This window comes from Bos taurus, chromosome 22, assembly GCF_002263795.3.
Source record: "Bos taurus isolate L1 Dominette 01449 registration number 42190680 breed Hereford chromosome 22, ARS-UCD2.0, whole genome shotgun sequence".
Taxonomy (NCBI): Eukaryota; Metazoa; Chordata; class Mammalia; order Artiodactyla; family Bovidae; genus Bos; species Bos taurus.
In genome coordinates, this window is record NC_037349.1 from 30,327,934 (window position 1) to 30,341,207 (window position 13,274).

General features: G+C 40.3%; 1 protein-coding gene across 21 annotated transcripts in view; it reads left to right on the plus strand.

Moving 5' to 3' along the window:
* Positions 1-13,274, plus strand: part of FOXP1 (forkhead box P1) — a 627,940-nt gene that overhangs the window by 265,656 nt on the left and 349,010 nt on the right. The window contains exon 5 of one of the 21 annotated variants that reach the window (XM_059879648.1): positions 8,067-8,164. The exons of the other annotated variants lie outside the window; for them this stretch is intronic. The gene's annotated coding sequence lies outside the window, so the exon portion shown is untranslated. The remainder of the gene's footprint in view (positions 1-8,066; positions 8,165-13,274) is intronic. 21 annotated transcript variants of the gene reach the window in all.

Below are 13,274 nucleotides of genomic sequence, written 5' to 3' on the forward strand. Positions count from 1 at the left end.
GAAGATGAGGATAGTGATATATTCCATGTACGATTGGCCTCTTCCTGCTGATGTGTGCCAGATTGCTTAGTATTAACATTAAAACAAACAAACAAACAGTATAATAAAAAGAGAAGGGTTTTCCTCCTTTTTGAAAGCAGGAAATAGAGCAGTATTGCTGCTAAATAAAGCAGTTTTCTATTTTGAATACACTCAGGGCTATTGGCCACTGTCAGCAGAATAAAAATCATCACATTCTTATCCTGAAATGTTAAAGTCCACCTGATATTTGGTGCACAAAGAATTCATTTACCAGGGGTGATCTTCCAAACCCCTCACAGACGTTTCATAAAAATTAATGTGTTTTGTAGGAAATTGTATTATGGGCACTCCGAGTAAAGGAAGCTGCAAGTCCCAGGCTGGTGGTGGTGTTCTGACTTGCTTACACTAAACCCAGTGGTCTGAACTGTCCTAAGGCCTTCTTTCTGGCTTCTGCATGCTTTATGTTTTCAGGTTGAAAAGTCACAGAAGATGGCACACCTTCAGGCAGTGTGCAGTCTGACAGCTTCAGGCCGGTTGAGTTGGTGTTGGTTTCCAATGTTTGAATATCAATAGATTATACCTGAAACGGTCTGGGTTTCTGGGTTTTGTGGAAAAAGTAGAACAACACTGGGTCCACAGTGGAGTGGCTGCTCCTTTTAGCTGGGGCCTGGGCTAGAACTTGTCATTCTGCTCTGGGCTTCTCTACTCATTAATGTGAGCCTCTGTCCCTGTAGGCACTGGAATTACTTCAGCATTGGAAAAGAAAAAAAAAATTGATATTCAGGACTAAACAATATGTTGAATATGTCTTTTCAATTAACAAATTTAACAAAAGAAAATACGTGTATATAACTTTTTTTGAAATCTGTATAATTTATGAATTGTATGTATCTAATCTCAGGAATAGATAGCATTTCTGGAATATAAATGAAAATGTTATACAAATTAGTGCATATGTAAATGCTAAAAGTTATAAATTATATGTACACTTTCTGCTCTTCAGAATGTGATGTATTCATAGAATCTTCAAACTGGAAGGACCCCTGAGTAACATCTAGTTCTAGTTCAACTCTGTCCTTTGAGTGTTAAGAAACTGAAGCCCAGATCCTGAGTCCATTGATTTATTCAAGGCCATACAACCAGTAAGTGGTGCTGGAACAGTTTGCCTGTGACCTGTTGGTGATGCCAGGTCAATGGGGGCATTGATGTACATAGATAGGGATAGAGCTGAATTTTAAAAGTTACCTCTTATTACACTGTAAACCACACAGTGTTTATTTTTGTTATGTCTATCAGTATTTACTTGCATTTTTCCTCCACATTTATTGAGATATAGTTGACATACAGCACTGTGTACATTTAAGGTGTACAAGCGTAATGATTTGACTTACATGCATCATGAGATGATTATCATAAGAAATATAGGGAACATCTATCATCTCATATAGATAAAAATTAAAGAAGTAGAAAAAAAAAACTTTCCATGATGAGAATTCATAGGATTTACTTCTTGACACCTTTCATATATAATATATTATACTGCTGATGCTGCTAAGTCGCTTCAGTCATGTCCAACTCTATGTGACCCTGTAGACGGCAGCCTACCAGGCTCCCCCGTCCCTGGGATTCTCCAGGCAAGAATACTGGAGTGGGTTGCCATTTCCTTCTCCAATGCATAAAAGTGAAAAGTGAAAGTGAAGTCGCTCAGTCATGTCCGACCCTTAGTGACCCCATGGACTGCAGCCCACCAGGCTCCTCTGTCCATGGGATTTTCCAGGCAAGAGTACTGGAGTGGGTTGCCATTGCCTTCTCCATAATATATTATAGTTTTAGTTATATTTATCATGTTGTGCCTTACATTCCTTGGTAGCTGTCTGTCTTATAATTGGGAATTTATATCTTTTGATCACCTTCATCCAGTTCCTCCTATGTGACACATCTTTCTCTGACATTTTTATTTCCGGGTCTCTGAAAGTATCAATCCCAGACAGAATGTTCTGTTGCCTTATTTGTTGTTCATAGCCCATCTGGTCATTTCTCATTTCCAGAGGTTGGCTTTTATCCTTTCATCACTTAAGTGATGCCATTTCTTGAGTCTGAGGCTATTGTTGACTGGTGCCACCAGGATTCTTGTTTTAACACCATTACCAAATCTGCCAAAGATAGCAGTTCTCAGTTTTGACCCATCATGGCTGTTCCTTTACCAGTGTTTTGAAGATTGACTGTAAAGTTTGCGCTGCTGGAGGTGGGATAGGTGATGATATAATTAAAGCTGAAGTTTAGCAAATGACAGATCCGGAAGAGTGAATGGCATTGAGGTTCATCTAAGACCTTAATGTAAAACTGTCTTATAACCTGAAAGCTTTTTGTGTGCAGAGTCTAAATTAGGACATTGTCAGTAGGGGGAGGGTAATTGCATTTTGGTGGATAGTGAATCTCAATTTTTATTTATAAGAAGTCTATTTGATTAAATCCTTATAGCTTCACTGCTCATCCTGTTTCCTTTGCAGTGTATTATGAATAGTAAGGTGATGTTACTTCAACAGAACATAGGATTTTTTGTCCAGATTATATCTCAGCTATTCACATAATTATCATCCATGATAACATTTCTAGTATCTTCAGTGTTTTGAACAAATATTACACAGATGTGATCTGCTTGATGTCACCTTGCTGAACAGTTTTAGTGTGCAGAGGAATTAAAGAGAAGAGGCCATTTTATGAAGGAACCATAGAATTGTTGTCATTGCCTTTGTTTGTAGAATTCATCAACTTTATTCGTTCAAGTAGAGATGAGGTATATACCTGAAACTAATATAATGTATGTTGATTATGCCTCAGTAAACATTTTTTAAAGGAGATATATGAAGTGGTTTTAAATAGAATGATCATCCAGGTTACCAGGCAAAACTATTGATTAGACAAAGCACTGTAATAAAATGAAATCATTGCTATACTAGAACAAACAGTGTATTCAAATGGAACCAGTCACAGGCTCATAGATCTCAAGAGAGAACAGAGAATACTTCTTGGAGGAAGTGGCACTTGTTTATGCGTGAGTCACTTGGGACAGGTGAGCCCTGTCTAGGAGAAGCAGGACAGAGTGATGGGTGATCTGTGCCAAGACTCTGGGTTGGGAGACTGCAGAGTATGCATTGTTATATGTTATTACAGTGCCTGTTGATGGTAGAATGAAAGTCAGCAGAAAGAGGTGCAGTCAGGCAAGGCCACCAACACGAAAGGTGTTCTGAGTACCTTTGTACATTTCACCTTGGCTTCCTGGCCTTCAGGACTCTAAGAACTTTTAAAGCAGAGGTGGAATATGCATCTGGGAAATCTGTGGCATTAAACTGCTCCATCAATTTTGACATCCCTCCCAGTGTCAAAATAGTAAGATGAGAGTGAAGGAACTATCTGAGAATAGAAAAAACTTTGTAGAGTTGCATTTTAGAAGATCAGGTGTCTTCCATATAGATTGTTTTGAGGATACTAAATACAAAGGCAGGAAAAAAACCCCAGAAGGCCATTGTAGGAGTTGACATAAGGCTCTCTTGTATGGGCTGGTAATCTTGGTCGGGATGAAGAAAAGGAAAAATATAAATGAACAGATTTGGTTATTGAATATGGCAGAGGAGGCATCAAAGCTGCCTCGGTAATGTTTGGCCTCACTTACTGGGTGGATGGTGGGGACATTCCATGGGGTGTGGAAGGGGGACTTGTTGGGACCTGAAGAAGCTGGCGGTTAATGCATGGCCAGGGCCTAGGGCGGACCGCTGGAGAGCTGAAGGATTTGAGAAGAGAGAGTTGGCCAACGGACCAAATCAGGAGAGACTTAAAACTCAGTAACCTTAGCAACAGAGCCGTGGTGAGGACCAAGGGAGGTGTGGGAGGTGAACCCATGCAGAATGCCAGTGTAGCCAGTGCTTTCCAGAAATTTGTGTAAGGGAAGAGAGTAAAGGGGACTTGGGGACTGAGAAGTGAATCTCCTAATTTTGTTCTGTAAGAGAGATTTCAAAGTCTCACTAAAATCTCTTCCTTAAGTGTTATTTAAATTCTCTAAGTTTCAGAGTTTTGGATACCTTTTTAACTGGCAGTAAGTTGGATGTTTTGGGGAGCAAAGCAGAACAGGCACGTGGAGGCTTAGCAGGTTGGGAAGACCCACAAATGAAAATAACAGCATTGTTATGGTGGCTTTCGGTATAAATAGAGTTATTAGCTTCACACAAAAGCTCTGAGGACATGGTGGATATTAAGCTTGCAATGGTTATTGAAAGTATATGTGTCTGACAACGATTTCCATCAAAATGTGAGGGCTAAACAAGTTGTGGTGCCAGTGTGGTCAAGTGGTTTTCTAGAAAATTCACTTAATGGCAGTATCACTGACCCCAATACAACTGTAAGAAATACAGTCACTTTAAAATGTCTCTGCCCTCTTTTTGGACACCATGTAATTCTATCCTTTTTACGAATGTCCTTCTCACCCCTAAATTTGTGTGTTCTTCCCTAATGGAATGCGTCTTTACACTCAGGAACCTTGTTAATTTATGGTGTATTTTGGGATTCTAAGAAGTGAAAAATGGGGCAGTAATACGACTTCTCTTTGTTTTACTCTGAAGAGGGTTTTACTACCGGGTTCTTGACATCTTCCACCTTAGTTTATCTTTAATTTATCTTTAACTGGAACCATTTTGTCCATTAGCTCTATTCTAATTACCTCTCAAAATGGTCAGATTTACAGGCAATACATGACAGAGAAAATGCAGAAGAAAATCAGCCAACCTCTCCTGACATTCAACAGCAGCCCACGTCTAAATAGTGGAAAAGTTTATTTGCTTTTTCTGAGGATGTGCTAAGTGATTTTGCAATGTGAGTGGTATGGCCTTCTAGCTCTTAGGCCTGCATTTATTAAATAAATTTGTTCTCTAACTCAAGTGTTAAGTGTGTATTATGAAACCTCAAAGCCAATTTCGGTGATTGCAATGTGCAAATATTTTTTAAATTATGTAATTAAATAGGACTTGGCCTGTGAGGTCCACCGAAGTAATTTATTAATTGAACAGTCTGATTTAATTGTATGTTATTTTCGTTTATTCAGGGAAGGGCCTGAATCTCTTACAGAGAGAGGAGCCTCTTGTGCGCCTTGTCACTGGAGGTGCAGAGGTCTCTCCAAGGAATCTTTAGCACCCAATTAAATATTAACCAAGAAGAAGTGACTTGTTCCTTCTGTCCCTGAAACTCCATTTTGATGTCTGAGTATGGTGATTTTAAAGGAAAAAGAAAAAAAAAAAGAATCTTACTGGGTAAAAACTATTTGTTATTCTCTTGATTTATCATGACATTATTTAAAAGTGACTCTCTCTTTTCCTCTTAATTGTGCCAGTGTGCAGGGTTATATAAAGTAAGTGCATAAAAAGAGAAGCCCCTTGAATTCAGCATTAGCTTCATCCAGCTACGGCTGCAGCCTTGCTGTATCTGTTTCCTTAAAATGTCATTTTAAAGGTATTGTGGTTTTAGAGCAGCAGCTGTGACTGAAAAGTATGTAAACTAAGCTGTTCTTGCTCATATCATTTTTATATTCTTATGTCAGACCAGAAGGCTGCTTTAAATTTATTTTTCATTGTGTATTAGTTCTAGAGCCCGTTTTTTTTCCCTTCCTTGGGAACATATGTTCTTTGGGACTTGTGATACTCAAACGCTTAAGAAAATAACAATTGTTGGTGGGGGAGAAAAAAAAGCCTCAAAATCATTTTTTACTTGAGTATTATATTTGGGAGAAGACAGGTCTAAAAAGTGGACTCTCACAAGGTAGAAATGGGGGGCCTAGCATCTGTATTTTAGGAAATGGAAGAATTCAGTCACGTGGAAGGCAGTAACTTTTAGAAGCCCAAATTGCTTTCCCAAAAGGAAAATATTTTTTGTTACTATTAAATATAGTTTATATTGCTACTTCAGAACTTTTTTTTTTTTCCCGGTGAGGCCATTTACTCAAATTCTTAGTTAATATTTCTATATAGAAACGTCTTTGTCTCCAGAGCTTGCCTTTGCGAATTCCCATTTAATATGCGGTTGTGGATAAGTATTTATTCATACCATGTGGTACCCCACACCTGATCAAGTGACAGCATCGCGTCATGTCAGCCAGCAAGAAGTTGGAGTGACTTTTGAGTAATGGTGGCAAAGAAGGCACACGGGGTTGAAGGAAACGACAATAATGGGAATTTTTTTGTGTTCTTGTACATTTCACTGTGTTTAATGCCTCACTTCTGCTGTAGAAATTTGGAACATTGGATAGAGAATTACTTCTTCTCCTAAAGAGTTGTAAAAGCTGAGTTGAAAGTCTGAGCTATTAGAAATTTCCATGGTAAATATAATTTGATTACATGTTCGTAATTTCCCTCAGAGCTCAGGATTTTACTTAGAGCTGTTTCACAATGATAAATTTCTTTCTAGGTTTTGCAATCTAATTTAGCCCTAAGGTTTGCCTTAAGATTCCACGGATTTGCCTCCTGACTGCAGGCCCACATCTCTGTGCTCCAAGTGGGGAAAGTAACTTGGGGAGGAAGGTAGGTCCATCGTAGGTGTATTGTTCTGCTTGTTCTAGGACTCCCATCTCTCACTGGGACCCAGGTAGTGTTGTCCTCCATCCATAAGCTGGTCTTCGTGGTCCTTACATCATATCCATGGAAAAGGACCTCTCGGAGCATCTGGGCTGTTGGTCAGTAGGGCTAAAAGGTACAGCACAGACATCGGCCGCCCAGGAAGGACACCAGGCAGAGTGCTGGGCACAGTTGCTAGGACATTGCTTCCAGGCCTCTGAGGATCCTAGGGAGGGTAGTGGCCAAATGTGCACTTGGAGAGATTGGGGGCAGAGAGCCAAAGGCTGTTTCCCAGCCTGTAGACAGCTATTTAAGTATTTGAACAGCTCCATCACGCAACCACTGAGTACCAGTTGAACATCATCCCTGAGTTAACACCCTTTTTCCAAGAAGGAGACAGGTCTGGAGAAGGGAAGGGACTTAGCAAATTCTAGCAGAGTCATTGGTGGATCCATGAGTAGAAACCACTCTCTTGTCTTCTAGAGAAATGTTCTTTCCACTTTACTTTGACTGCTCTTATCTACGGAAGAGGAAAAAATCTCTTTTTCCACTTATCTTAAATTAGACTTGATTTAAAAGGCATTTTCTTAAGAATAAAACTAAGGGAGGAAAAAAACAAGATGCCTGGAACACTGAAGTGAATGACTTTCTAGAAGAAAGTTAGCTTGTTTCGATTCAAGTTCAGAAGCAACAAGATGGCACAATTTATAGGACATTTGTGATTCCTGTGTTCATATTCTTGCACCCTTGCTGTTCACAGGATTCTGCTCCAGAATCTCCTTTTAGCATGGTTGATGTTTCCAACAGCCATTGGAGCCGTTTGCTTTTGCACACTTGCTGGGAGTCAAAGGTTCTTGTCTCTGCTTCTGGCCACACCACGCACTTGGTCTTAGTCACACACTGAATCCACTTCCCAGGAGGGGATGTCTTGACTGGACCCCTCCCCTGGCCCCCCACAGGTGCCTTTCAGCTCTACAGTGAGTTTGCTCTTATCTCTCATCGGAGATTTTTCCCATCTAAGCCTTGTTTCTCCCACTGAAATGCCCGAGTCATACAATGGCTATAGAAGAAACCTGAATTTTGATCATGAAGATACAAGACATTTTATTTGGTCCCCAGTCAGTTTTTTGGAGAACATCCTTGTCTTTTGTCATTGGTAAATCTTGGTCAAGGAATTTCTCATAAAATAAATTGATCACTTTCTATTCTAAGTGGGGTTTGTGCTTTATCATCATCATCATCATCATCATCCCTGGTAAAGCTCCTTGGTATGACTGGGTGGGGGTCCCATGGCCTTTTCCCCACCCACTGAAGAAGCTCATGAAAGATTGTGTGGTATGGAAAGTGCCTTAGCAATTAAATAAAAGAAAGCCTGGTTCACATAAAGAGACTTGTTTCTATATGGAAAATATGAGCCTTTTTTTCTTTTTCTTTTTTTACATGGACCAGGTGTGGATTAGTTCACTGAACCTTTCACCCAGCCGTATTCCCGCTTGTAATTCTTCTGAGGCATAGTTCAGCCAAGTCAAAGAAACATGTTATTAAAGGTGAGCTGAAAGGCATTTAAAAAATAAACAAACTGTTTAAGATCTTAAATCAGTAACAGAATCTATATGCACAGACTTGAAAAGTACTAGAAAATGTGTTTCAGTATCTCTGGGTTTCAGGCCAGATTCTTCTCTTACCTTCTTTAAACATCACCCCAAAGTCCTTTTTGGTTGCTGGTGGGCTGAGCAGTTGCATCTTGCTTGGATGGTAGATCTCTTGTAGCTAATGATTTACCCTCCACTGGGGAAGGTGAGACCCTGATCTTAAACCTGCAGTTCTCCAGCTAATATTGAGAGGGAAGAATAAATACTTTGATTTTATTTTAGCACTGTGTCATTAAGTTTAAACTTGGATATACATTCTCTCCTTTCTTCTAGCTTGTAGCATGGCACAGAACCAGAAATTATTAACAGCTTGTAGAGATGATAGAAATCAAGCATGGGAAGTTTTAGATTTAGTTACATTATCCCTGGTTAGAATAACAGTGGCTATCATTTCTTTATCACTCATTATGTGCCAGACACGTTTTTTTGAAGCACTTTTGTATGTTAATGCATTTATTCCTCAAAAGCACATTATGTACTGTCATTCAGCCCATTTAGTGGATAAGGACACTGAGGGAGAGAGAACTGAAGTGTTATAACTTGCCTGAATTCACAAGACCAGTAAGCATCAGACTTAGTTTTGAACCCTTGGACTTGAATCTGTTCTTGTGAGGTCTGTGTTGTCTAAGACTAAATAGTACTGTGGAGCGCTATTCTGTAGAATACTGAGTCTTAACTGAAACAGCCCAAGGAAGCATTAAGAAATAAAGATACTCATCTTGTACATCCTGGGCCTTGCCACCTTTACCCTGACCCCCCACCACTATCGCCAAGGTTTTCCCCTAGTTTAATTGTTGTTGTTGTTGTTTTCTGTTTTCTTTTGGTTGTTGTTAACAGTATAGCCTCTTTTTAGCTAAGGACCACTGGGTATCTTTTGCATCCTGTTGTGTTGCTTCTCCCTTGATTGTCTTCAACTCTCCTTGTGATTGTGGGGTTGTGGAAAGGTGTTCTCTCCCTTTTAAAGTCATTGCAAAAATCTAGAACAAGGGAGGAGAGGTATTTTAGGGGTATTCCAGGGGTGTCCCTGGCTCACCTTTTTACAAGGTGAGCTGTTCCTTCCCCAGGTAATGAGAATCCCCAGTTCCCCAGGGTGGACTTAGAGCTTCTTTCAGACACTTAGACTGAGGCGAGAAGACCCACCCCCCCACCCCACCGCTGCTGCTTTCCATGACAGAAATGGGAGCCGGAGGGGGTTCAGGCAGCAGCTTCAGCCAGTGCCCTTCTGAGTAGCTTTGCTTCGTTGAAGACCATATGCTGAGCTTGTCAAAGTCATCTGCCTATTTCAGCCATTCTTGTTTTAGGAAAGTTAACTTGCTGTATTGTGGAAGGAGCATCACATGTAAGCAGCCATGCCAAGCTCCTCCCAAATGTCCTCCTCCTTTGTCGGGTTCTGGGGGCATTCAGCAGAGCCTTACTGTTGGGAGGATGAAAGATTCCCTAGTGTCAGTATTAACACAGTGTCCTATATGTGTCAGAATCCTTTACAGCTAAGGAGCTGAGAGGGTGAGCCTCGTAGGGCTCTAAATTATACCAGCGTTTCTGAGTCTATTTCTAGTGGGCGCAGATAGATGGTGAGCTGTGTAAAATGGGAAAGTTCTATGTCAGTAACATTGCAGTGGTGATTACAAAATTCTATGCTTTTGTCAAGACTAATGAAATCATACACATAAAATTGGTGAATTTTGTTGTACATAATTTAAGCCTTATACTGATTTTAAAAACACCTTTAAAAAAAAAAAAAGATAAGTCAAAGTTGAATATAGAAGGGATCTGGGACCTGCGAATGTCAGAGAATTCAGGAAGAGTGGCATGGGAAAGGAAATGGAATGAAAAGGAGCCAGGGAAAGTTGCCTCATCGTTTGGCATTTCTCTGATGGCCAAAAGGTAAGTTTCTACTTTCGGGTCACTTGTAAGCACTGTGGGCACAGAGCTGCCAAGTTTTGTAGTTTAAGGGCTAATAAAGTCACGGTGTGGGTAATACTGAGAGAGGGGTTATTTTCAAGGAAAGATCGCTGGGAGGTCTTCCCACCCTTAGTGACTGTGTGAGCACTTGAGTGTCTTTCTCCCCCAGTGTGCCTGCAGTAAAATGCAACTTTGGAGCCACTTTGAGGGTCTTTGCTATGTGCACCCGGAGTGTTTACCGCTATATGTACAATAGAAGGATAGAGGTGCTGGATTGAAGTACAGGATTGTTTTTATGCAACTTACATGCTGATTCATGTAGTGTTGATTCCATATGTATTTATTGAACAATGACCATGTGTTACTCCTGTTTTCTACTAAAATACGACATGCAAGACAGATGAAGTCCTTGCCTTCATGGAGTTTATATTCTGATATTTTGTCCCAAACTGAAATGCATGCAGTCAAGATTAATCTGACTGATTTTATCTGTTGCCTAAACTTTCCCAGAAAAACCAAACAAAATGTTTCACCGCAGATGGAAGCCGCCAGGAGCCAGATGTGGCCACGAGAAGAATGTCTTCGAGAGCTTGTCATCTGGCTCCAGCTGTGCTAACCTAAGGCCTGGTAGGCAGCCACAAGCCGCATCTGCCAACTGGTGGCCAGACGTGACTGCAGGTTTAAATAATTAGCGGAATCCCTCACCCAGTGGCTGGATTCGCTGTGTGTGTCCTAAGATTACCAGGGCGTCCAGACCAGGAGCCTCTGTGGTCCCAGACAGAACCCACAAGGGAACCGAAAATCAGTCCCTTGAGAAAATAGCCGAGGCCTTCTTATCCTGGAACGTGGAGAGGGACGCAGGGGAAAACCCATTGTCAGCAAGAAAGCAGAAATAAACCAGATGTGGCCCCCGCCATGCACGTCTTAATTCTGGCCAAGAGCTCCTTCCTGGCCCAGGATCCCTGCCTGGGGCCTGCCCCTGCGGAATAGCAGAAAGGGGAGTTGGCCTGTGAGGCTGACCCTTTCCTAATTATTGTGATTTTTAATTGTTGCCTGTTTGTGAGAATCACTTATGTTGGCCTGTATTGATTTTACCCAAAAGTGATTTGTTGAAAGTCTTAATTCCTTCCTTTGAAAGCAATTGGATACTTAGAGATGTGCCGCGACTTCTCAAATGTAGTGTATCTGCCTGCCCAGATAAGTATGTACATAAATACAATGCTTCAGCCTAGCTGGTGTGAAAGATTTTTTATAAAATGTGGCATTCTCGGTTTCATGTAGCAGGCAGTCTCTATTATCATATGGGATAATGGCAATTTAGGTCACTCATTGTCCAGCCAGCTCCTGACACCCCTGTAGTTGCTCAGTAAGTGTAGAATGAGCTGAAAGAATAAGCAAAGATTGCACTGGGCATGCTGACATTCAAGTGCAGTGACTAAAAGCGAGTCTGGTTATCTCAAATAATCAATTAGGGAGACATCCTTCAATGTAGAGCAAAAAGGGAAAAGAAGTAAAGATTTAATTGTGATATTTTTAGGGTTCTTTTTTTCAGATGTCTATATCTAGTATCTGATTATCATAGAAAACACAAAATAGTGGAGATGAGGGTTTCTCTGGGGGATTCTTCTAAGCCTAAACCGGTGGATCCAGGTGTGGACATCTTTATCACAGTGAGGTTCTGCATGTTTTTTTGAAGAAGGCCTGCACTGAATAAGTAATAACAAAATCATTCAAGTGAGGACAAATGTTAAGACACTAGTTTATGTGTAAAAACCAACTTTTGTATTCTGAGTGCATTGTGTAAATTTGCCATGCAGGAAACATAAGTGAAGCCATTTGGTTTTGTGGCATTGGTGTGGGCTGGCTAAGGGGGTGGGGGAGAAAGTTGAGGCATTGATAAAGTATGAGGCGAGCCAGATGGTTGCATTACACATCTTTTGTGTTCTTATTTGCTTCTTAAAGCAGTTGCAGAATTTGGCCCTTGGCGATATTTTCTTCATGCTTGTATGTTCTGCTACGAATTTACTTTTGTCAGAGTCCTTTGAAAGAAAAGCCTTGCTCTTAAATTTTTTTTTTTTTACTTACATTATAAACTTGTGAAGTCAACAGTGTGTTCATAAAAATATTTTTAAATGTTAAGTATGTTAGTAAATAATGAGATTAACTCTTCTTTTTTCTTAGCACAGTGACTTCAACCACATTTTAGTTCCATTCAGAGATTTTTGCAAAATCAGGAAGGTAGAACTGATGGCAGGCGGATGGATGCAGACAGTGCAGCTACATGTTATCCCAGGAATGAGGTTTATCTGATGAGAGATTTTAACTTTTTCTCTTGTAGCAGGTTGTCAGGTTGTGGTTTGCCTATTGTATTTTACCTGCAGGTCTGACTCGGTGATATTTAAGTTAAGTGGGAATGCTGTGGAGTTGGTTGGTGGGTTTTTGCCTTCGTGTTTGCTTGGCATTTATTGCAACTGTTTTTCACACCATCATTGAAATTTATATTTATTTCCTACTGAAAGCAAATTATATTTTGCAGTCACCAGTGGCAAGGAATATTTAAGATGTTCTAAATGTAAGTAAAGGATGATATTTTATCACTGAATGCTTTTAATAAGGAATTGCTTTGGAGCTCTTTTTTCCCATCGTGATGGAATGCTTCAGAATAATTTAATGTCCTTTTCACGGTCCCAGTTTGTCTCTCTCTCTTTTTTTCTTTTCCTTCTGCTCAAACAAGAGAAGAGCACAAATGTGGGATCCTTGGGCGATGGTTTATTCTCCTGTTGTGCACAAATTTCCAGTTTTTAGTTGGAACCTGCGGTCCCCAATGAGAAAACAGGAAACTTAAGAGTCTTAACCTTATTGAAATCTCTGCCTGGTTTAGTCATAAGTCTGAGGCAACTCCTTCCAATAATGAAGCCATTGTACGCATCATATCTGATCAGTTCTTGAAATGTTTTAGTAAGTCTATCTTACAACATTATAAGAAGATAATCAGCAGCCTTAGAAGGTCCCCATCTGGACCGTAGAGTTCTTTTACTGAAAGATGTTTTGCCTTTTTGAGATAGCTCTCGCGTTTCATCATCTGTTCCGCCGAGATGAAGTG